At 36.7% G+C, this 26,342-nt stretch overlaps 1 long non-coding RNA gene across 4 annotated transcripts in view; it reads right to left on the bottom strand.

Moving 5' to 3' along the window:
- Positions 1-26,342, bottom strand: part of LOC137855973 (uncharacterized) — a 341,358-nt gene that overhangs the window by 280,113 nt on the left and 34,903 nt on the right. For 2 of the 4 annotated variants that reach the window (XR_011096098.1, XR_011096096.1), the window contains exon 1: positions 21,474-21,703. The exons of the other annotated variants lie outside the window; for them this stretch is intronic. This is a non-coding gene — a long non-coding RNA (uncharacterized lncRNA). Of the gene's footprint in view, positions 1-21,473; positions 21,704-26,342 lie in introns of those variants that run through there. 4 annotated transcript variants of the gene reach the window in all.

Below are 26,342 nucleotides of genomic sequence, written 5' to 3'. Positions count from 1 at the left end.
AAATTCTAGCCAGAGGAAGAAATTCAAGGGTACCTTTTCTGTGGAATAATGCCATCATTTATCATCCAGGCTGATATGCAAACTGACAAAGGATATGGAAAATCTCTTTAGAAGATATGGGATAAAATCCTGGACTCCTTGAAGTTTCCAACAAAATCTGCATGACCATTCATTGGACAATGAATTATTTCCCTAGACTACAATTACATTTCCTTTTGCAAGGAAATCCTAAAATATAAACACGTAATTCATGCAGCTATTTTTACATATATTCTTTCTAAGATTCATTCTCTAGAGCACATATTTCCCCCACCCACAGGAAAATATTCAAGATTAATGTTTTTCAGTGCACATATATCTTTGAATGTTAGCTTAAAGATTAAAATACTTGGCAACTGTAGTGTTTGATTGAGTTAAAATAAATCACCCTTATAATTTTTAGAGTAGTATATACCATTGATTTAACTCATGCATTGCTCCAACCCACTTGCTTATATCTACCATGCATATATTTTAAACGCTATTGAAATTATCATTTTAAAGTAGCAGAGTACAATTTGAATCTTGCTAGACATTAGAACTAACACTTGATCTTCCATCTTGACTACCTGCATCCCTGAGGAATTTCCTGAATTATTATATGTGTAGGTAGAATTATCAAGTTCTACTACAATCTATAAGATTTGTGCATGAAGTTGAATAGAAGGAGAAGATTAGCACTGTAAAAGGGTGTGGCCGGGCATTACACTGGGTGGAAGAACAAAGGAAGTGGGCAGATGACCCACAAGAATAGAACAGGAGATGCAACAATAAACTAGAAGAGAAAAAGATCAACTGAGCAGATCTTCAATCAAATTCCAAAAACAAATGAGGAGTGCGCTCCCAGTGCAGGCAAGTCACAAGACAGATATGCACTGGGAACAACTTGGGAGAAGGACGATGAATTTTACAAATATTCTCAAAAAAGAGATGGAAGATAAGTGGCTTGTCAAAAGAGGATTAAAAAGAGAAACTGAGAGCTTAATTACCACCTCATAGGAATAGGCTGTTCATACAAGATAAGTAGAGGTGAGATGGATGATAGGAAAGATTTAAGTCTAGAATGTTAGATGCACAGTCAAGCCTCAGAGACCATTAGTTATAAAGTGGATGTACCAAGTTGGCCAGAGAGGATTATGAAGTACATCATGATGAAGTTCGCAGAGCTATGCACTGCTTGCTCTGTAAAGAATGATCTACAAGCAGTACTACCATCTGCCAGACAACATTGGAGGACATAAGAGGAAAATTTCGTAATGTTTCAACTCTTGTTATTCTTTCTGAATCATGAAGTATAAGAATGATTAGAGTACAACATAATATTTCACTGGAAATACATGAAAGAATTCTGTTAGGAATTGAGAAAATCTGGGTCTCAAACATGTACATAATACTGTTTTTTGTTTTTTCCTCGTGCTTTAAGACCCCATGTCACTGATCTTATTACAAAGTTATGAGCAACAGCAGTTGGCCAAGACTGGGAATACAGATCTGCCCCCAAAAACCCTGAGAAGCATCTCTGGAGCACTTATTCAGGTGACAGTATTCTAAATTATGTGAGCCATGCATCAGCTCACATAGCTGTACTGCCAGTGTGGCAAGTTCCAGAGTATGGCATGAAGGAAAAAAGAAAAAAAAAAGTCAGCTATGAAACCACTTAACAGTCCATTAATTTATTTTACAAAACAATACTCATTGCTAGAATTGAAGTTATTTTGCATACTTTCCCCAGGCTTAAAAAGCAAACATATACAAGCCAGAAAAAGCTTCTTCTTCTTTTTTTTTTTTTTTTTTTTTTTTTAGAGGATAAAGGAAAAATATCATGCTCCTTTAAAAAAAAGAAAGTAGATTTTTAAAAGTTTTGATGATGCTGTGCTTGGATAAGATTTGAAAAATGGAAGAAAGATTGCCTGCCACAAACAGCATCCCTGGGAAAAACTGGCCAAGTTAACAGACTTCAGAGAAACTACTGTGTACGTGTTAGAACACAATCTGAGCTAATCTCACTATTTGAATATTTCCCAAAGAATGTGGCCATTCTAGGCATGGTTTAGCAGCTGCAGGATCTGAGCAGAATTTCCCTACATTCTGCATCTCTGGGCTGCTATGGACCACAAGGTCTATGAGATGGCTCTCCTACTGAGCAAAGTCAGCAGAAGAGACAAATCAGTCAGATTTAAGAGATAAGACCTGAACATTAAACATATGAATAGAATGAAACAAGAATAAAATGCAGCAAATGAGAGTTAAAAGAGAAAATAAATAAAACCTATTTAAAGGGCCTATTTAGCAAACAGACTAAGGCTTAAAGCAGTCGTTCGGCAGTAGCCATGGAAAACATGAATTAGACAGTCCAGAATATCAAGCCAATAGACAGAAAGGGAGATGGGATAGGACACTAGCATCTTCAGTGATAAAACCAACATACTCCAAATTGAAGAGCATGAACGCTTCATGAGACATATGATATTACTAAAGAAATATGATGAATATAGTTAACAGAAAAAAACCTGATCATCTGACTGATCTGTCTGGTGGGGGAAGAAAACCCTTCAACTTAAACAGTAAATAATGCTACATACATCCACATACATTTAGATGTTCCTATGTAACATTTTTAGCTAGAATCAATAGCTCTATTTTAAATACTTTTATTTTACTTGGAGCAAATAAATATGCCAAACAGATAAACACATATGACCATTTACAACACACTTTCAGCCCAACTCAACATTTAGACAGCCATCAAAACAGCTCAAGTTTGCAGTCAAATCATTGTAGGGAATGCTGGAAGCTGCTAGCTGTAAATAACACCAGAAATTCTTTCCACCTTTCACTTTTCTCTTTAGCAGTACGGCATTCGCAAAGCTGCCATTTGCTCCATTAGGATTCGTTATTATGTACACAGAGCCTCCCACACAACGATATTGCTATTTGCCACCTCAAAGTAAGCTAATAGCATTTTCAAAATGCAATTAGAACCTTTCAGGAGAAGGCTCACGCTGTGTTTGGATAATATGAAGTTAACTCTCTACTACATTTCACAGACAGGCACACCAAAGCTAATAAATTCTTCTCATGTCTTCAGATTATTAACACACCTACTGGCAATGTCAAGATGTTAGTTTAAAGAATTTCAAATATGAAACAGTTCAATAATCTGGTTTACGACAGCTGACTGACAAAGCTAATTAACTGCCTGGAGAAGATTCTTTATAAATGAAGCAACTGCTGTCTGAACACATTTCCAAGAAGAACAAAATGTTCGTTTTGTCTTTCTCCTTTCGCCCGCACGTTCTCTGCCTTCTAGCCTTCTACATCCCATCTAATCTTTGATAAGAGGTTTCTTGATGGTATTTATAAATTGCTCTTCCTGTGGTTTTGCTGGTTTCTTGTTTCCCTGTGCCCTTTGCAGCTTCCTGCTGGACACTTCTACCCAGCTCCTCCAGGCCTTTTTGTTAAAAGTGTTGTTCTCAGGCATGCTGCACAGAGCACCTTCACATCTCTCTCTCTGTCCTGTGGGTGGCTCCATGTTTGAGCACCTAGAAGGTCTCCTCAGCTGTGAGGCTGCCATTTAACATCCACCTGCTTCCTCTATTCTCATTTACTGGTCTTCCACTACACACCACTTGCAGAAAGCAGTCAGTCCTCTTTGTATCAAATCCTAGTTGCACAGAAGGCAAACAGCACTTGGATTTTTTTTTCCCTACTTGACTGACAGAGTATTTTAATCGGGGGGGATTTTTATGCAATACTTTAAATGCTGACACAACTCCACTTACTAGGCATATTGCACGCAGGCATTATGCAAGCTCTGTATGTTTGTTTGCCAACACATCTCAATCTTGGTCTGAAAGACATCATTATGTCCATTAGATGGTCTCTCTTCAGTGACAGCAGCCTGACAGATCAGATATCATACCAGTTTCATGAATTAAACACAGTAGAGCCTTACCTGTTGTATAATATTCATTACAAATTAATTACTCCTTATTCATTTCCTATCCCAGCTTTCCACACATTTGTCACACGGTTTGGGTAAGTATTTTTTGGGCTGCACACTGTCTGTAAAACATCCATTTGGAGCAACTGCCGTTCAGTTTATCACAAACGTAAGTCACTTACAGAACAGGAGTACCCAAAGAAGGGCATCCTACCAGTTGTGGTTTTGGAAATTTAGCACTAAGAAGGCTATTGGAGCAGATGTACTCAAATCCAAATAAAAACCAAAATGAAAAGCACAGATGAGTGAAACGAGAGAATACCTGCAAACTCCAAAAACAAAAACCTGCAACATGAAGAGTTGTTTTTATAAAGATGAACAACAACCTCAGAATTTTGTTCCCATTAAAATCCAACCCTGAGCCTAAGTATGGCAGAATTAGATCATTAGAAGCAGAACAATAGGAGCGGGACTAGAAATGCTTATTTTTAGGCTGATGCTAAATGGCGCCTGTGACGCAGACCATCAGCAGCAGATGATTTTATCCAGATTTTTTTTTCCTCTTTTGTACATCATGAGTTCATGTAAAAACAATAGATACTCTTCACACAGAGCAATTTACTGCTTCGATCTTTTTCTAACACCATCACAGTAGACTGACTTAAATGCTGCAAACCAGATCCACTATTATTGTTCTCCGTCCCCACTCTGCCTTTCCCAGAAGTCAGAGATATTCACATGAAGATCTGCTTCACCTCAAAAATTAAATTCTCTTGATGTGGCAACTCTAGCAGCTAATATTTTGTGGAGTTTCAAACAAAAATTAGACTGAAGTTACCATCTTGGTTTCTGTTTTCACATAAACCCAATTTGAAGGCGATTCTTCAACAGACCAGCAGGACAGCAGGTTTTGTAGAAATAAAAACCATATGTACATATATGTATGTGTATGCATGTGTTATTAAAGCATAATTGGTAAATAATCCTTATTAATGACTTTATCATGATTGAGTCAGAATTCAGCCATGTATGAGTCATTTTTCCCCATCTCCCTTTAAAACTCTGATTGTGCTTTGCTTTTAAGGTCTACACTAGCTAATTAGGGAATTTCAATAATCTATTTTTAATACGTACCATCTTCTGTTCTTTTTAGTGCAGCCTTAAGATAGACTTTTATCTTTATTGCTGTGCACAGATCATCTGAAAATATAAGTCCTCTACTACATGACAACTCATAATGAGCCTTAATGAAGCTTGGGAGCAGCTGTTAAAAACTCCAGTTGAATAGGTTTGCCCAAGCAGCAGTAGCTTAGGATTCTTTTTCTCTTACAGCACTGTTGAGTCATCTGCTCACCATACGTATAATGAGAAAAATCAAAAATGAAACACTAAAGCAGCTTAATCCTTTTTCCTTAGACATTTTATTTTAATCAGAGTTTTAATAAGTACATTATGAACCATCATCTCTTAAGCCTTTCACCTTTTTAATTATATTCCTGCTCTGAACATCGACAAAAGCAAATGTTATTATGCAAATTTTGCTCCAAATTCGTGTCTTTAGCAAGAGCATAAAAAACAGAGTTCAAATTCCATTTTTAATTATACTATAGATACATGAGCTGCAAATTATTAGAAATTACAATAAGCTCTCATGATTTTACATGTTACCTAAGTCAAAAGATGATATATTTTGGGTAGGGTAATGGACTTGGGTGAGGCAAGAGGAGAAAGGAAGAATTCTTACTGGCTTCTCATTCTTTAGGCACTAAGCAATACAACATACTACACACTCAAAAAAAATTTTGTGGTGCTTTTCTGATTACCAGGATGTACAGATTCCCTTCAATCATCCTCTTTTTTTTTTTTTTTTTTGAAGCATAATACATGAATCATTCAATCAAAACACACAGGAGCAGTACCATTTCACGTATCAACAGCAAAACACTACTTCAGAAAGTTTCACAATTTTTCCTGCTACAGTATCCTAATTATCTGTTCTTGTTCGAGTAACATCTATAGGCCTGATTCCCACTCTACTAGGCATGGAACAGGTGCAGAAAAGAGATAATATAGTTCAGAAGCATGTAGCTTAAAAGTCTAGAGCCAATGGATGAATAAGAACTCTGATGACAGGAGATAGGACAAGAAGGACATAGATAGATGATTGCATAGGTCCTGATAAGCAGAATCCACAGAACACCTGATAAACTTCCTCCTCCCCACCCCAAGCCTCTTCATCTAATCTTTCAATCAATTTATCCCGATAAAGTTTTGAAAAGCCAGTGCAGCTTGTCATTGCCAATATCCTGAACAGTTTCCAACAAGCTGATGCAGCCAAAACTAGCCATAACCATTGGGTTTCATATCTTCATTGAATTTAATGTTTCTTCCTTACGAAATTTTTCAATTATTCTGCAAGAACCTGTCAGCATATGGAAGATGCTCACTAGATCTGTATTTGCAGGACAACAAAGAGTCTGCCTATGCCCTTGGCCCAGTGAAGTTTCACTTCTAACCACAATGGCACCATCATTCAACTTTTTCTTTACCAGTTCTGAACTGTAGCATGGTATGACTGTCTTGCCTAAAGACGTGAACTGTTCACTTTTGTAAAGAGTATTATTCTGTATTTTTCCAAAGTTACGGTCTCAAGGTTCATTACCCTAGTGACAATGCCATTTTATTTTCATGATTAATGATTGCTTTGGAACTCCAAACAACTCCACTGATATCTAACATATGTAACTAGAAAAAAAAAAAAAAAGAAATACACATGCACAAGTTAGACCTGGAGTTGGCTGCTTATACACTGGCTTCCATTCCAAATTCTCACCTTACTAGCACCACTGCTATTGTAAGCTCACTGCAGTTATAACTAATACACTTGATCTAATACTCTTGTATAGACTAAGACCATAATTCTTCTCTGTAAACACCTTATCTCAAACAGCTACACTGAAAAGAACACAAAACATCCTAGTAAGAATCTGATGCTAGGCAGTGTAGGATCTGCAACTTCCTGCAAGCCATAGACCTATGCACCACTGTCTTCTGCACGGAGCAGAAATCTCAAGCTACCGGAACTCCTTTATTTTCTGAACAGCAGAGTAAACTGAATAACGGATAGATGAAATTGGAAGTTTTAAGCAGACAGTCTTTGAAAATCATAATAGGGCACGTTATCTGCCTTTAGTTAGCGACCTCACTTTCAAGAGAAACAGAATAAAGGCACGATGGTGGCCAATCGAGGCTCCTAACATAAAATTAGGAAGTGTTATAAAAAGCAATGGAAAATACACATGAAAAATAGCAAAATGACAATGAGATTTTAGAATAGTATTGAAAGGGCATCACAGTTCCAAAGTCATTCACAAATATACCTTTCCTTGCCCAAGAAATGCCTCAGAAGTATTCTGCACAATTTGGAGGTTAGAAAATCTGTACACACTACCAGGACAAGAACATCATGCAGCCAAAACAAATGAATTTAAAGTCCAGAAGCTGTTTCAGGAGAAAGAACAACAACAACAAAAAAATTAACCTAGCAACACACACAACTAAACACTTCATTTTGCGAGTCTCAAAGCAAAGTCGCTTTGTCAGGTCTATCAGGCCATTTGTCTTAAATGATACTTAGCATCTTTAAGCATTATTCCCAAAGAAGGTATTTAGTCACTCCAAGCCTCCAAACCTCACTTCTACATCAGAGGAGAAAAAAGTACAGCAGAAACCTGGTTCACAGAGACTACTTTGCACAACTGCTTTATTTTCCCTTGACTCCTGCAGGAAAGAATTTGAATATCCCGATATAAGCATCAGTTACTCAGGGTTGGGAGAAGAGGAAGAATGAGATACGAAAGAAGGCATTTTCCCCAGAGATTAGATATAGGTTTGGTTGGAGTGCAGGGAAGTTGGAGAGTAAGGAATTGCCATCTTCCCATAGTTCAGGAGCAACTTCATAAACAAAAGCACTGAATTTGTATTCTGACAAATTCCCGGACAAACCAACTTTTTAGCAATGAGTCAGGTTCCTGGATCAATACGAAATCAAAGTAAACTACATCTTTAAAAACATGCTCAATAGCCCTTTTCCCTTTGTCTATAAATTTCATTACTTTAGACGGCAATAGCAACAGGATCTCAGCACAATGCACGTAGGATGATGCAAATAGCTTCCCAGGGTCAGTCTTCATGTGTACATATTACCACAACATATGGTAGATGCACGAACAAAATTGCATTTTGGTTGTTCCCCATTCGCAGAATTGGGCCTGTATGTAGTGTCTGGTCAAGGTATTGTTTATGCTAAGAATCTGAAGTAACAGCCAGCTCTTCAGCTTCTCAAGGAAGATTCAGATTTAAACTCTCAAGGGATTTAAATTCTCAACCACTGTAAACAGAAAATGCAATGAAATATTAAGTCAAACAGGAGGAAAGGAAGTCTCTCGTTCTGGTAATTGAGTCTTCCTAATGAAGTTACTGTATAAAACTCTCAGGGGTGCACCTTCTGTTTTTATTCTTCTAAATGTAAATAGTCAAATTCAGCCTTTAGAGTAAAGAAAACATGATTTCTTTCAGCAAAGAAAAGTGGAAGTTGACTTTTAAAACAAAAAAAGAAGTGGTAGAAAATCATTTGCTAAAAAAGATTTTTACTCTTGCAAACAGTTTTATTAGAGCACATATTTATCCTGGTCTTTTAAGGGGATCAAAGGTCACATGCCATCCTTATTATCAACAAGTTCAGAAAGTAAGATGTGGCTGAAATATGAATACACAGCAGTCATCTCAGAAGCAGAATACTCCACGTGACATGGAAAATTGCTGCTGAACAGAATTGACACATTCAGCAGCACTTTCCTCAGACACACTAGTACACTGAAGTGAGAGATGGCTTTGGTAAACAGAGGGAGCTAGTATCAAGGAAGACAGGCAGGCATTTAGGGGCTTTGAAGGCACAAAGCAAACTAGGGGCTATAGAAGACTAATTCAAAACTTTTTGAACCATAACAAAATGTAATTTTCACATTCAAAGTAGGTTAAATCCATAGCCTTCTACAGACTACTCGGATCGCTGAGTGTGTTAACAGCATATAGAAGAATCAAAAATGAGCCAGATACACTCCACACCCTTCTCAATCAGATGTCTATCATCTATACACGTGCTTGTCATAGATGCTCGTCTGCCTTCACCTCTGGGCAATTAGCTATTTAAGTCATCGTGTATGGCTTCAACTGATTAGCTCAATCTAATCCAGCCGAACAGAAATAAGCAGAGAACATCTTGGAATTCTCAGAGCACCTGAAATGGTGTAATGGTCTGTCTCATTCCCACAAATGGGCCACCAGGGTTGACAGACCTTCTTTGAAACTTACCTGCATAATTGCACATTGTTAGATGACTTTGGGCACATATACACAGAGAGAGAAGTTCATCTACATTGGTAATGTTCAGGTTCGGATCCCCTGATCATTTCTGTCAAGTATGTTAATGACTTTAGGTCCATTTGGTGGTGTGAACCATTCCTCTAAAAAAATGCCAACAAAACACACCACGTTTAATTGTTGTTCTAAGGATTATTGACTCCAGGAACAGCTCTTCTAAGTCAAAATGGATGGGAATGCATTAGGCTTGACCCTCTGCATTCTACCCAGGTCTCCAACTCAATCCAGCTGGCACTATGCTCTCACATTCCCCCTGAACATTCCTCTCACACAACGCTACTCCAGTAGTCGCAACATATCGATTCATATAATTGGAACTTTAAAAGACAAAAAAAATGTTTTCTTCCCTGTCTTGGTAACCATATATGACTCAGACCTGGGCAAAAGCTGTGGATGGGCCCAGTCCACCACAGAAGTGTTTAGCTCTGAAGAGCATGAACATAAATCACTTTGCTCCGTTTAAATTCAGGATCAGAGATGGCCCCTGTGGCAGCAACTTTGGAAGTGCACACAGAAAGCCACAAACATCCATGTCCCCGGCCCACGTACATTGAACACTACCTATGGCAGAACAGAGACACACCTGTGGCTCAAAGAGAAAGTGTCATAATTCAAAGATTTGCACTTCTAAACTTCTATGGCAGAATTTTAAGACACCTTGTATACCTTAGGTGATATTCTGCCCTAGGAAGCACACTGCACATTGATTTTGACATTGATTTGACATTGATTTCCCAGAGAACAGGGCTTCACTCAGTCTTTCAGCCAGTTTTTTGCTTATGATGATGATTAACCAGGCAGTGATTCCAGAGAATTAAGAAACTCATTACAGAGTAAAATAATTCTACTTGTTTTTCTAGCCTTTGATAGGGAAGAACATGAAGAACTCACTACTAAGTCAAACCTTAAAAATGGTCATTACAAAAAAAAAGAGTAGAATTGTAAGTTATGGGCAAAATTTACTGCTCAAGTTGTAATACAAAAGTAATCAGATAATTGTTCAGTACATCACCTGATTCAACAAGCTATAAACAGCTTTGCAGCTTGTGTCATGGACTGAAGTTACCCTTAAGTAACCCACTAAAAATGAAATGGTCAGTGCCAAATGAAAATACGCTAACCATGTCAGTGATCTGATCTGGCAGGGGAAAGCCTCCTCCAGCCCTTAAGCTATGACAATCTTGCTTGAAAAACAGCACACATTGAGGTATTGCACCAAGGAGTAATACAATTTTCTTTTACATTATATATTTCAGTTCACGCTGAGGACAGTTGAAGCTAATATTAAGGCAAAAACTTGGCCTCCTCACATTCCTATTTCTTTGGTCTAAATTGTACCTAATGAAATCTAACTGGTCTAAAGCTCTAGCACAGATATTCCATTAGTTTGAGAAAAACACAGTTATTGCCCTTCAAGAAATCACATAAAAGCAAAAATTGCTTGAATCTTAATGAAGGTATAAAAGGCCACAAAAAAGAAATAAAAGACTGTTTAATAAAAATCTAAAATGTACTGGTAAAGGCATGAATTCAAGCCTTGATAAGCTCTGTAATTACATATTAGGTAAAGACCAAAGCATCAAAACTAAGCAATACCAGTTTGTACACCAGCAGTATGCATTAATGAATCCCTAGAGCTACTGTTTCAAATATCAGCAGTATACACAAATACTTTTTATTACTATTATTTGATTTTTAGTGTAAGCACTCAACTGGTGCTGTGTTTCTAGATAGTGGAAAAATGTGCAAGATGGCGCTGAACAAGGCACTTCAGACTTCCATTAATGTTGTAAGTGACACAGTAGTTGCAAGTAACGAAAGGAAATCAGTAAATGGCTAGCAGCTTCTTTTCTTACTCACATTTCCTTTACATTTACACATGCTTAAGATTCACATATTTCTGCTTCTCGCCTGTTCCTCCATGTGTTCTCCTAGAATTGAAAGTGAGTTTTCAATATTTCCAAAGCTACCACCTTTATTTCATACATTTGCCCTGCTTCTGTACACTCCCCACCAAATGTCCTTCCAAGTGAGAACATTCAGAAATAAATGTTAACAGAAGTTCTGATCATGATTGCATTATTTTAACCAACGCTGATTCTTTTTTCTTTTACTTTTTCCCCTAAACCTATATTTAGCTTAACTATTCTAAACCTTTCCCTTCTCCCATATTCCCACATACTACAAGATATTTCTTTATATTCTTTAACTGGATGCCCTAATATCATCTAATGCCTCTTTCTTTGTTTTTTCATAATCCTAACAGTTTGTTGTATTGACAGTTTCACCTGGCTGCATAACATGCCACAGCAAGAGATCAGTGCACATGATAACATTTTCTACAATATCTACTTACAAACAACTTCATAAGGCCTGTTTTGTTAATAAGTCTAACAAGACTTTATAAACACACCTAGTATTCCTGACATCCAAACTCTAATCCGTACGGTAATTCAGTATTACATTACACTACTAGCACTTACGAAGACAAGAGATCAAATTCTAGAGGACATAACCCCTGTACTAATCAAAGAGGTAAGCAGAGTACCGCTGGAGACATTTAATAGCAAAAAAAAATATATCTAATCTAGTGGTACTGCCCTTATTCTGAGCTGATGTGATTGTGTGCACATGCAGTCTACTGCAAAAGGAGCAGCCAGCACACCAAGGACAGCTTTCAGACTGTGGCACAAATTTTTCTGTAGCAACGGCAACTACAAGGAAGCACTGCTAACAAGTTACCCACAGCTGATACCATGGTTAACTTTGCAGAGAAAGCACAAAAGATTGAAGATATTACTTTCACTTCTCTACTGCCACTGCTTTCAACAGAATTAGAGAAGTCTAGGGCACAGCTCCAATGTAAAACCCACTCAGAAGCAGTGTTCTGAAAGGATGAGATCCCAGAGCATCATCAGAAAAGTCAAGCACAATACTAAGTTCTCACATGTACTAGAGCAACTGAAGGAAAGGTGTCTGAAACAGACAAGTGCACAAATGTCTGGAAACTCGGCTGCTATCACTCACCTATTACCCTGAGACTGCCAGAAAAAACATATACATCCTGCTAATTGCTCAGAGAAATTCAGAGTATTTTGCCAAGTCTGAATTTTTCAGTTGACAGTCAAGTTGGTACCAGGAAGAACATAAATATATTTTCAAGACCTCTTAACAATTCTTCCTAATGGGAGATAAATAGTACCATAAACTTTCATGGCCTATGAATTTAATATTTAAATGCATTCATCACCTGTGCATAGCACATCTTACCCACATGTTGTACAAAGACGCATATACCAATAAAAAGCTTTTTGGAGTTCTTTAATGTATGCTACCTATTTAATGGGTTATTTTTAGCATGCCTAGAGACACTATACAGATAGTTATGCACCTTATGTGCTTTCCCAACAGGGGGTAAAAAAAAAAAAAGAAAAAGTGTTCTAGCAAAGACTTATTACTTTTTCTCTACTTGTATAACATTTATTCTGTATCCTGTGGCCACTGAAATCCTAGCACAAGATAGTCCAATGAGATAGGGCAGTTATAAAGTATTCTATTGATAGGGAAAATTCCCTAACTTTCCACTATTAATTTAGAAGAGAAGCACAAAATATACTCCAGTGTAAATTATCTTAAACATCCTGGATTATTATTTTTTTTTTTTTTGGCCAAATACCTCTTTTCTGTCCTCATTAGGTTGTTTTTTCTCCTTCTATTCTCCACAGATCAACAGGAAATATTCGATTTCACCATCTGAGACCTTGATGTGGGAAAAACCCTACCACCGATGAATTTCATGTTGAAAATATACCACGCATTCCTCCTTTAAGTTAATGTCTCTCAGTTTTCAATACAGGGAAAAAAAATAAAAATCTTGTCTTCCATGATATGATGAGCTATCTCAACAACCATTTAGAGAAGAACTGTCATAATCTTTTTTTTACAAGTACAATAATAAGAAGCCTCCACTACTAAATTATTATCAATTCATCCAGAGACAGACAGATGAAAGAGGTAGCATTTTCACTCATATAACTTCACAAGTTTATTAGTTCTAATATCTTTTATTATCATTCTACTTTATGGAAGGCTTTTTTTTTTTTTCAGTCAGTTTTCCTTATAAGGAGTACAAGAATTTTATACATTCACAGTGTCTCTTAATAATAATAATAATAAAAGGCCTTCCTGCAGCTTGGAAAATGAACAGAAGGACAGGTTAAATACCTGTCTTGCAGACTGACCACTTCATATTGGTGTACCTTCATAGTTCTTTGATGTTTAGCATCTATGCAAGCTGACCTGAATTTTCTGTAAGGTATCGATTCCAGAGGACCTAGTGCTCACCTTTGTACCTGTGAAGCATCCCTGTGTTGCCACAAGCAAATAAACTTACCAATATTATATCTAAAGAATGCAAATAAATACCAATAACTAGTACTTCAGAATAAAAATATATTTGCAACTTACTTCTTTCAGAGTGAAATATAGTTATGTCCCCAAGGGAACCGTAATTTTCCAATCTGTCCATATCCCAGTACTAGCCTATATTCATACACCTTTCGGAATTATTGACAAGTGCTTTGTAGGAATCCAACCCCCCACCCCCAACTGCCATCTTTAACATCTTCAGTTACTTCTGATAGCTTTTTGTATAGGTACTGATACAAATTTGGAATGAAATAAGATCAACAGAAGACATATGCATATCTTATCTAAGGATCAAGACTTTAGGAAAGAAAAGTTAGAATTTACTGAAGGGAAAATCCTGTTGCTGTCTTCAATTATCTATTGGAAGCACACGGAGAAGATGGAGGTGGACTTCTCTCACTAGCATGTAGAAAAAGGACAAGAGGCAATGGAAAAAGCCGCATGAATTACTGATAGCCTAGTTTTAATGCAAGAATTTAACACAAGAATCCTGTGCATCTTGACTAATCAACCCTGTTTATCAGACCATCTTGTGACTTTTCAGCAAGTATCAAAAAAGTATCCTTTTTTAATGTCTTCACCGTTAACACCTCCTTTGTGAATGTCCGATTTAAAGATTAATCAAAAAAAAAAAAAAAAAGAAAGAAAGAAAGAAAGAAAGAAAATACAAACGAACATATGACTGAAAGTTTGAAAGTTTTATTGTTTTACCTGCACACACTGAAATGACAAAAACATTCATAAAATGAACTGTTGCTTTTTGGTGTTAAATAAAGCTTGCTTTTCCCATATCAGCATCAGTTGGCCTTGTGTTTTTTTTAAACACACGTACTATATTTTGTGAAGTTTGAAGCATTGCACAGAAGAGTAAAACTCAGTTTGCCTCTAAATTTGCTGTGCTTCATGGTTTTCAAAGGGAGAATTTCGCACCCAAATTTGCTCACTATTCTGTGGTTGCCACCCAGCACAACTTAACCTGAATATATCTGTTGAAAAATAAAAGGCATCTGTTGTTTTGTCATTGTTATAGCAAAGGGCTGGCAAGTAAAACAGAGACTGCAGCATTCAAAGACATTCTTCTAGACCTTTTTGTTGTTGATATTGTTTTGGTTACATTATGGATTCTTCTTTTGTTTTGTTCTAAATATATATCTATACATATATTGCTAGCTTATTTCTGGGCTGTCTTACTTCCTATATCACTTACTAAAGACTATCATTATTAGAATTACCAATGTCATTCAAAGCATGGAAACATATATCCTTACAAAACAGTGTCATTCTAAATACTGTGTAGAATGACTTCCCCTTAAAGACCAAAGTGCATAGACATGAATATGTTCAATTTTCTCCCTTTTAACTCAGAGGCATTGACAAGAAGATATAATCATAGCTAGCCCCTTGCAAGTCCCTTTTTTATTAGTGTACAAAAGGCAATGACCAGAAAACACCCTATTTTGTAAAAGATGGTAGACTAGAACAGGCTTCATATTATCAAGTCACATAAATACACTTAAATAATGGAAAGTTACTTATTATGAAGCATATACTTTTACTACTTCTAAGTTCAGTGCACTGTATCTAGACTTCCCTATTTTCCTATAAATGCTTAATTAGGGTGCATACTTGCAATGGCTCCAGACCATTGCAGTGTCATTAAACATCATTACATCTTTGTTTCTTTATTTTTCAGTTCTGTTCATATAGGACAAGGACAATTAGCTGTAGACAGAGTAAGTTTTAGTAGAGGCAGCAACATAGGAAACAGCACAGCAGAGTACTTGCGGAGTGACAGATATTTTCCTCATTACTCAACACAGCAATATGCTCAACTTTTTAATTATCATTACCCCATTCTGGGTGAAATTTTAACCAAAGTTTAAAAATAAAATTAAAAAAAAATACAAAAACTTATCTTCAACTATTTCTGTTTGTAGCATGGCTTGAAAGTAATGAAGAAAGTCACGACAATGCTTTAAGTAATGTTTTTTCAAGGGACACATTATTTAAAATTACTAAGATAGTTTTATCATTTAATACAAAACCATTGGTAATTACCTAATCATAATGGAAATTCACAAAATAATACAATATCTGTATAAAAACTAATCCTTCACTGATTTCTCATTTTATATGGTTATAATACGTACTTTTTAACTTAAGTGTATTTAAATGACACTGATAACAGTCACATAGTAGCTAAAGCCTTTTATCCCTCTGCTCTTGATCACCTTTCAACTTAATAAGCAGTCATAAAAATATAGGCCATGGGCTATTGCCCTCCAAACACATCCCTCCATATCTTCTCCCACGAAGAACACAGTGTAGTTTTGGGCACTGTATCAAAGGCCAAGATGCTTCCTTAAACTAAGAGAGATTGATAACGTGCAAACTGAACACTGCTGGGATGCACACAATTTCCTCAGATAACACAGTTAGACTTTAAACCTCCACCACAATCACTGAATTTTCCCTAACTCCTTAAGGGGGGAAAAAAGTCTGGATAACTAAACCCAGTGCTACGTCATTCATTAACCATGCTACTGTGGCTACATGCCCCAAAACCCTAACAATGCCCTCTCAGAAAATAATACTATTTTTCCTTAAAATAACAAGCCACCTTAGATCTGGGCACACTTCCATTGAATCAGTTAGAGCTAAGCCAATGCCAAATAAGACCCACCTTACACCACTGACTTAAAACAGACTGTTTTATGTGCTATAGCTGTTGATTTCATGCTGATGCTTTGCCAAGTAACCAACTTGGAAAAAAATCAAAATTGTCTTTAATCACAGTTTCAGTTAAATTACATTATTCTACAAAACATGCTCACAACAAACTACCAGACACTATCCCAGTGAATTCAAGGTACAGCTACTCAAACACAGCCATTGCCAGATAAGTAAGCTAATTTGAACTTCTTATGCATACACACAGCCTAAAAACAAAACTTTTCCTTGAATAGAGACGTGTTGCCATGTGCAGACACAAAAGACAAAATGATATAGCTTTCCTAGAACAGGTCTTTCCTTTCAACTATAAACATCTATAATTTGGATTTAACAGGATGTATTTTTTAACAGTTTCATAAATTTGTACCGTGATGGAAGACAGTCCAAAATTTCCAAGTACTTCTCTCTGCAAGCTGTTAAGTCTTAAGGCACTATTGAAGGTAACAGTATGGGAATAAGGAGACGAGCAGAAATCAAAATTGTTATCCAAACTTATATCCAAAAAATATATAAAAGGGGATGAAAAAGAGCAGATACTTTTGACCTGTTTCAGTAAAGGATACTAAAGGATACTAAGTATATCAATATCTTAGTAGAGATCAACAGGATTGCACGAATACTTACAGCTAACATCTGCTGAGCTGTTTTGCAATTCTAGATGTTGATAAGCACATTCATAATGTTTTAAAGTTAATTTTTGTTTCTAGCATATAAATGACAAGTCAGATAGATAGGTTGAACATAAAAAATTCAAATATTTTCACTTCAATTTTTCACCTGTTAACCAACTCAGAAACAAGGTTAAAATTTAATTTCTCTAGGTTGCACACACCCAATAACAAAATCTACTCAAAAAAATCTTTTTCAAGGAACAGAGAATCCTGTGTTTGAACAGCAACACAGAATAGCTACTTTATTTAGGGAAAATTGTCTTGCAGCTAACTTTATTTTGTTAGCTCTCATTTCTCAGGCTATAGTTGCCAGACATCCTTCTGTTCCTCAAATGCTTGAAGCTCAATGGGGGTAAAAGTGCCAAAATAATGGGTACTGAATAATGCCTGAAATTCTGGGAGCAGTAATGGGACTAAGGCAAGACATTCCCTGCTGTACTGCTGTGAAAGTATGCTTCAGTAAGTTGCTGCATGTTGTTATTAGAGCTTTCTTAATAAATGTCATCAGTAGACATACAAAAGTGCTAAGTTATTTGATTTAAGATTCCATTTCAGGTAATTCATTTTATTTGTTGTTATTGGCTTTTATCTATAACAGTGACAGACAAAGCAGTCATTTATGTGATTTAGACACTTAGACATCTCATTTTTGCACTACCTGCTCCAAGAAGAGGCAAAGAATTACATGCAATGTTGACAATTTACATTCAGCAGAGCCACTGTGTGACATCTCAATCTGTTGTGATATATCATACAGTTAACACTGCAGGACACTTTAAAATTATCCTACTTTCCTTCGTAACATCATGTGGGGAGACACACATGCTGGTTTTTTAAGTTCTTGCACCTCCTCGCCCTACAGCCCTCTGCTGAGTAAAAATATCTGTCAGTCTACAGATTTCACCATCATCTGCTTTCAACATATTGATTTCCCCAGAGACCTAAGTCAACTGATTTTTTTTTTTAAGCTACCTCTTCAATGGAGATGCTAAACTAGCAGCAAAACTAGATACTTTCAAGCTACTATCCTATGTAAAACTCTCTACACTGTACTGTGTCATTTATGCTAACTCAATAGGCTCCTCTTTTCCAAAACAATCTTAATACATTACACTAGATCATCTTCTGGATATGTTATAGTAAGTCAACAGAAACCAAAGAATAACATTAGAGAAACAGACCTGCTAAACAGACTTGTAGTAGACTACCTGTTTTTTCCCAATACTAGTAACTAGCTGTGAATATTCTTCACGTATTTAGTTCAAAAATTTTCTTTCTTTTTGATTTAACACCACACAGTCATCTAGGCAGTATCAGTAAGATAACTTGAATACATGGCATTCACTCAGGAATTGAGAGATATTTCTCATTCCACCCTGCTCAGCATGCATCATCTTATCACATCCAGAACTCAATTAAGAATTCAACATACAGCTCTAGAAGTGAAAAAATAGTCGTGTAAAGAAGGTAACTTTATAAAAATGCTGTAGAACAATATAGTAGACAATTTCTCTCAAGGAAATGCTGTGAAGTTTTATGAGCAGATACAAATGAACAGTCAGTGGAACCATAAGGAGCTGTAAGCGACCTATCTGTTTTCAGCTTCCTTCCACTGCATTTTAATAAATGTTTTGAGTTCAGGAAATATAAATAGAAGTGGAATTGCAATTTTAAAAATATGTACATATATATTCCAAGTAAAGTTTGACAGCAAAAATCTTGACAGAATGCTATATTGCTAGACCAGAACATTTTCTCATTCACACGAATTCGTTTGTGACCCTATCACCAAAAACATTAAAGTTCATACTCTATTTTTGACAGTACCTTTTACAGCAAGACATGTTAGCCAATCCATCTCTGGATTCTGATTTCACTGATATGAGTTTCAAAGTGCTATTAAGCAATATTAAACATCCCTAAATGAAAGAGCTGATAAAAGATGACAACACAGGCACATGTAAAAAACACATTCTCAGTATTGAAATGTTGGTCAATTTCCAACTTTTCTGTAGGATTACTGTAGAGCACTGAGGGTCTTAATGCTATTTAAGGAGTCAAGTACTCAAGAGCAATCACAGACCACCAAAAAACGTAATTTTAGGCAGCTACTGTGCATGCTGTAGCCAGCTACTTTAACGCAACATAATAAACCAATGGCAAGCATACTTCTTGACAGGTCTCTGCAAGAGCTGTATGAATGGGAGTCCATTCTTTGACAAGTGGAGAAAAGCATAAGAATAAAGAAAAAATTAAAAGGTAGGTAATGCACTTTGTGATACAGAAAAATTACCACTCTTCAAAACAGATATTCAAGATCTAGTCTCTGTATTGCTGAGAGAAAACACGTCATTAGTGTAAATTATTAGCTGTTTCACAGGTGTAAGTTATTAAGAGATCCATATGTACAGTACAATTTACTATTGACAAAGCTGTTTATCTTTTCAGTCACAAAATACTATGAGGTAGTATTGAATCAAGTGTGTCATTTACAATCCAGCAGACATCTATGCAATAGAAGTCCAGTACAATATATTAAGTGCCAACAACTCACTGTCTACTACCAACACTTACTCAATGACTGGATGCATGACCTGGAATTCACAATCTTAAAGACTCTTTACTAACAATTACCGTCTTTGATCTCCAGAAAATTGTTATGACATATCTAGAAATGAGAGTCATAAGGATTCTTACCCTCTTGGCAGAGATGCAGGTCTACTATTATGTTGTATCTTTTTGAAAAATAAAATAACACAGAACAAACCAAAAGTAATGTTAAGATCTCAACAAAATACATTGATCCAAGTGAGAACCATCTGTATTCAGAAGAGCATGAAAGATTTCCCTGAGGATAAAGTTCCACGAACACATTTTCAGCCTGCCATATGTATTCATTTCAGCATATTATACCATAAATTATTCTTTTATAATCCCTACTACAGATCATTTGTTTTTCACTTAAGTCTCAAGCCTTCTGAAAGTGGTAAGTCTTTTCCCCATGTTTGTAATTACTATTGAAACTATTTTTAAGTACAGCATTAGTGGTTTAAGCTGTGCTATAGCTACAATGCAAAGCAAGAAAATTGATTCACTGAGTAGACTTGTTAAATTTAGGTTCATTTTTCAATTATGTCCCATCTTAGCTGAAAGATCTCCTCTTCACTCAAGACATAGTTAGCTGATAGCATTATGTTTTGAATCTTGTCTTCCATATCATCACAAACTAACAGAGAGCAGATATCTTGAAGTAATTAAAAACATCTGAGTTCACAGGAGCAGCTCATTCCTCAGTATTTGCAAAACAAGGAAAGCATTAGGATGAATCAATGAGATATTTTGTGTCATAAAATACTATCCTTGCCCAAGTCTCCATTTACATGACTTATCTACACAACAGCCACAATGAAAGTCATGACTAACTTAAGATTTCATGTCAAGTCTTCGTAGGTAATGGGAGGCTTTCCTAAAACCCATAAAAGTCAGAGAAACTGCGCACCTGAGAGACAGCAAAATACCAGAAAACTGAAGTCCTAAGAAATTGCTTTTGGAGTTTAAGTGAACTTTACCTAAGTCTACTTTACATACACTACCAAAGACATTAGACACTTCTTCAGCAGGCAACTTGATTTCTACAGTACTGATTTTATTGTGGGAAACCTTATAGCCATCGCCAAAATTTCCTTAGAGAAAGGATAAGAGCTATGCAGATTGGTTTGTGAAGGAACATTAGCTATTACTGTTGTACTGAAGTAACAGTATTTATTATTAGCAAATTTGTAGACAGTTGTCTGCTGCAATTGCAATGACTGAAAGTCTCCAAACAAGTGAAAAGAAAGATTCAATGCTTTCTCTGACTGAATTGACTTCTACATACTTAAATGTCAAAAGCTCTGGTTATTTTAAAGTAATCACCATACTAAACAATTCAACCAGGAGACAACAACACTTTCCAGTGGTGAACTTTCCTAGAGAAATAGTCTTTGAAAAAACAAAAACACCTTACAGCAGTCTAGGGATGTCTCTACTATCAGTATTCAGCTGTCCTATGATGAACGCTACAAGACAGACTAGAAGAGCAAATTGTTCACTGTACTGCTTCTTCACCAAGACTAGGAAATCACTTCATCTCTAAACAGACAATAATAAGAGGAACCAACATAAACGTTTGTTGTATTACAGGCAGTTGACCAACTCCATACCCAAAGGAAACATACCTCCACAATCTGACAGTCCAGGCCTCAAGAAGTTTACTGTTTTTCACCCTGAAAAATGCTAGAACAGCTTAGTTGTGCATAATACCCCTATACATCTGCAAGAGTAAACAGCCTCCTTTCCCCAGAGAATGCAGCAAAACTTCCAGGCACAGGAGAGGCAGGAAAACACCTTTCTTTCTCAAATATGATCACTAACAGCACTTGGTAGCCCTTCTTTGGTTAGAAGCATTCATTAGTTTCACCTGATGGCCCTTTCTGTCCCACCAGAGCTATTTACTGCTGGGTGAAACAGGTTATTTGCTTGAAACTAGATTGTAGTCTGTTCCTTTCTTTCTAGGCTTAGTGTACAGAATATGATCTATCAAAGGCAGATGCTTAAATTTCAAGTCTGAGTTTAGTAAATGTCCAAAGAATAGAAAAGAAGAAAAGCATTGTTAACTATGTAATGCAAGTTCTCACGAAGCTCTGTCCCCTCTGTACCAGCCAAGCATATGACTGTGCTGGGTCTGGCTGGGATGGAGTTAACTTTCCCTGCAGCAGCCCACACAGTGCTGTGCTCTGCACTTGTAGCTAGAACACCACTGGTATCACACCAGTGTTTTGTTTATTGCTGCACAACACTGGCACTGCATCAGGACTCCCTCCAAGCCCCCAAGAGCCAGCAGGCTGAGGGTAGGCAAGTGATGGGGAGGGGACATCACCAGGGCAGCTGACCTAAACTGACCATGCTATCTGGTGTCACACTCATCAATATGAAGTGGAAAAGGGGAAGGAGAGAGGGAGGCTCTTGTGGTGGAAGCATCTGTCCTCTCAAACAACCGCTATGCATCTTGAGGCCCTGCTTCCTGGGACACGGCCAAAACATCACTCATTGATAGGAAGTAGAGAGGAAATGTTTTTGTTTTTTTTTTTTTCCTCTATCTGTGCTTCCATACAGCCTTTGCTTTTTTATTTTCCTCTTTTTTTTTTTTTATTTTCCTCTTTCTTTTTTTCTCTCTCCCTTTTCCCTTTAATTGAATCATCCTTATCTCAAACCTTGAGCTCTTTGTGTCATATTTTCTCCCCCCTCCTCAAAGAGAAGGGGGAGTGAGAGAGCAACTGAGGTGGAGCTCGGCCACCCACCCAAGTAAAACCACCACAATGACTGTTAGAAGGTATGTCACATTACTGGGCCAGGATATGTATAGCAGCATTTCTTTCATTAATAGCCTGTTCATTCCATGCAAAGCATACAGGCTCAGTGCCTCAGTCTGCTTGTAGCATTATTCATTAGACTTATCTTAAAAATGCATATGATCGCCTCTGAGATCTTCTCCCTCTTCTTATTTATGTTCCTTCCTTCTTTTCAGGAGTTACAATGACCAAGTATATATCCCTTTTCCTGCTGTCACCATCATAAAACTTTTTTGTAAATTTCTGTAAGCATAAAAAGTAATGTGTTGTTTTTTTTTTTCCTTTGTAAGTGTAAAAATTTTGTAAGATTTAAACTGGAAGCATATATATATGGTGCATTGAGCATTCACTACAATTATGGCTATTGACTACATAGGAATGTACCAAGTGTGCTTTTAACAATAATCAACATAGTGAAATATGTAGAAGAACTTTTGATCAAAGTCCTAACATTAATATTTTAATGTTAATGTAATGTGATTTTACCTGTGCAACCCTAATATTGCATTAAACATCTATGGCAGTTGGCTTAGTCTTTTCAGCCTTCTTAGAGCAAGCAACACTTCACATTTCAAATTTGAAGACAACACAGTGAACTGAATGATCCTTTCCAATACACATATCTGGGGATTACCAATTCTGAGTAACTTCCTTAAGGGTTTTCTAGAGCCCAGTCAACACATACAGGGGAACCTAAGACAGCTGAACCATTGCTCTTCTGGGAAATACCATCCTGTAAGTGTGCAGGCAGCTCCCCTGTTTGATCTATAAGTACATGATGCCCAGAGCACTGCTACACCAAACAAATATTTTAATTGCACCCAACAGTGGAAACACTAGTACAGAATGTTCTGCTAGAATAAGGAGGCATTCTACAATCCCGGTTGTTGTTATCCTTAGGAATATCTCCAAATAAAGCCATTAAAACAATTCAGTCCGCAAACAGTAAATTGATAGGGTTCAAAGAAAGATGTATTCTTTCTCGTATTTTGCTCACACTCTTCACCAGTATTTTCCAAGGTTTTTAAAAAGGTCCCTAGAACCCTATTAAACAGATCTCACTAGATTTAATCCATTCTGCATTACACAGGACATCTTTCGCAGAGATAAAGCCTGAAAATTGAGGTACTTACACCTAGCTTTACAAAGAGCTCCCTGCAGAGTAACTCCTGCAGTCACCCCAGAGCCTGAATAGAAGAGAACGCTAATTAGGGGCCTAACAACGCAGTCAGATATCTAACCTCAGATATCCCCTCGAAAAATACCATCTCTCTAAGAGCTCAATTTGGAAACCTGATCAGAGAAATTTGCTTTAAATCTGCCCTTAAAAAAACATATCTAGCCTCTTTTACAGTGGGAAAGAGGTCACTAAGAAAGGTTGTCACTGATCATTCTCTTCCATGACACACTATCAACATCACAAATGCTATATGTGTCCTCACAAATTTCACACTCATTATAGAACTTTTGGATTTTTATTCTTCAGTATAACTAGGGAAGAGATTACTCTGTCTGAGATCAGTGTAATTGCAGAGAACTTGGCAGGTTTGGTATCCTTTTCTTTCTTGTTAAATCACAGTTGTTAGCCTGAAGCTGGACAATCATGATTTGGCAACATGATATCTGCAAAACCCACCTTTACACAGGTCTGGTAGAGCTTCTGTAGCTGGGCACTTATCAGATAGCTGAGTTTGTGCACCCTAACAACTAGCTTGATTTCTGTAAGCTATAGTGCCAGCTCTTTCCTTGGCTTGTCCACTACTCTTCTAGTGCACAAGCCATTTCTGCCTGCCATCTGTTTGTGTAAACGAGATTTTGCAGCACAACTCCCCAGCCCTGCATGTTCAGACCTAATCTTCCAGACTCATCAACAAGGACATCCTCTTCTGGTGCTGTGCTCTGAGTTATCAATTAATCATTTCAAAGACACATGACAGCTGAATCAAACAATAAATGAACTATGTAAAGTTTTTTTTAAAACAAACAAACAAACAAAAAAACTACACTTTAAATAGTGCAAAAGAAGATACAACTAACCCAAGCAACAAAACACTTGCACGCATCTCTTATTATGTTTAATACATGCTGTTAGCTATTTAATGTGAAACAAACAAAACTAGCCATATCCAGATGGCATTTAGCTGCCTGACTTCCAGTAAAATAAACAGTGTTGCCGACGGAAGGAAGACCCAGACGCTCAATATGAGTGAACAGTGAACTTCAACTTTAATGGATAGCTCAGTCGTCTTTTATCTAGTTTGAACATAATCAACTCATACATATTGCAGAAACTAAGCTCAGGATTGGTTAACACTTCCCGGGCTTTTCAGTCTGGTCCTCCTTCTTTTGGCTACCTGTCCCACCTTAGGGACTTTCCCGATGGCCCAAGGGCATCGTGTCCTTGAGCCTGATTGGCTCTCAGCCAGCTGCATACGTGCCAAGGCTCATTTGAGTTGAGTACGGTGCTTCACCAGCCCATTGTCTCCCAACTGCTCAACATTCACATGTCCTGCCTCACTTAACGATTCCTCCACAAAACAGGATTTAGGTATATGTGTGGTTTTGAGAAGCCAAACTATTCTAGGGCATCTAAACATTTTATTTTTTTTTAAATTGGCTGTAAGTAACTTTAAAACAGAACATAGGCATAGCATTAATATTGGATTCTATATGGAGTGAAAGCCTGTAAAAGTTAAGTCAAACCTACAAAGATATTTTAGACATCAGGTTTCTACAGAGTCAAAGAAAGACAGGACCCTATATGATTCAGTGGATGATGATATAAGTACCTTTTAAGTACATGTTTTTTTCAGAAGTACTTGTTTAGCAATTTTCCATTTTAGAAGCTTAGAGTTTATCACAGTAGAATAAATTGTATCTGAGAGCCTCGATGTAACAGGAAATGCCTCTATTTATTCTATAGTAGTGCAAATCCGCCTTTGGGTATTACAAAAAGAAGAAAGCAAGACCGATTCATCTCATTAAATACCTTTGACTATGTGTTTTGTGGGGGGTTTCTGTAGCTCAAGATACTATTATATTGACAGCCTGAGTAAGATGTGTAAAATATACATACCTGTTAGACTGATATCCAGGGAAACTGTTTTAAAAGCTTAAAAATTCACTTTCACCATTTTACAAAAGTCAAAAGTCACAGTATTATCAGCAGTCTGGAAATTGTTTCACTAATGCTTAAGATTACTGGAAATGAGAATTTGAAAGGTATAAGAACTGTTCATCATTTTGAAGAATATGTGAAGATGAAAAATTTTGCCACACGGGGTAGCATTTTCATCAAAAAGTTGTATTTAATGGACTCAAGTTTGAAATGTTGAAATCATGAGATATCCTACTTTCACATTATTTCATGGCATCAAACATAATCACTTTCCTTGACTTGATGAATCTTATAGAATTACTGTCAAGCTATATTTGGCTCAGAGATCTGTTTATATGAAGCTGATTTGTAGTTTTGCTGCTAAGTAAAAAGATAAACCCATCTGCTGTCTTTCATCTCACCTTTTCATGAAAGCCTGTGAGATGATGCCTGTAGTAATTTTTTTTTTTCTAAATCTTTCTATGGCTGTTCCATTTTCAAATATCAAATGAGGGCTTTTCAGCACAGCACACTGAAGCTTTTCTCCACTGAGGTTATAAAGCATCATTAATTCTTAGCTCTAAAACCTACACATGCAA

Source organism: Anas acuta, chromosome 4, assembly GCF_963932015.1.
Source record: "Anas acuta chromosome 4, bAnaAcu1.1, whole genome shotgun sequence".
Taxonomy (NCBI): domain Eukaryota; kingdom Metazoa; phylum Chordata; class Aves; order Anseriformes; family Anatidae; genus Anas; species Anas acuta.
Note: the sequence above shows the minus strand (reverse complement) of the source record. Positions and strands in the feature narration are given on the sequence as shown.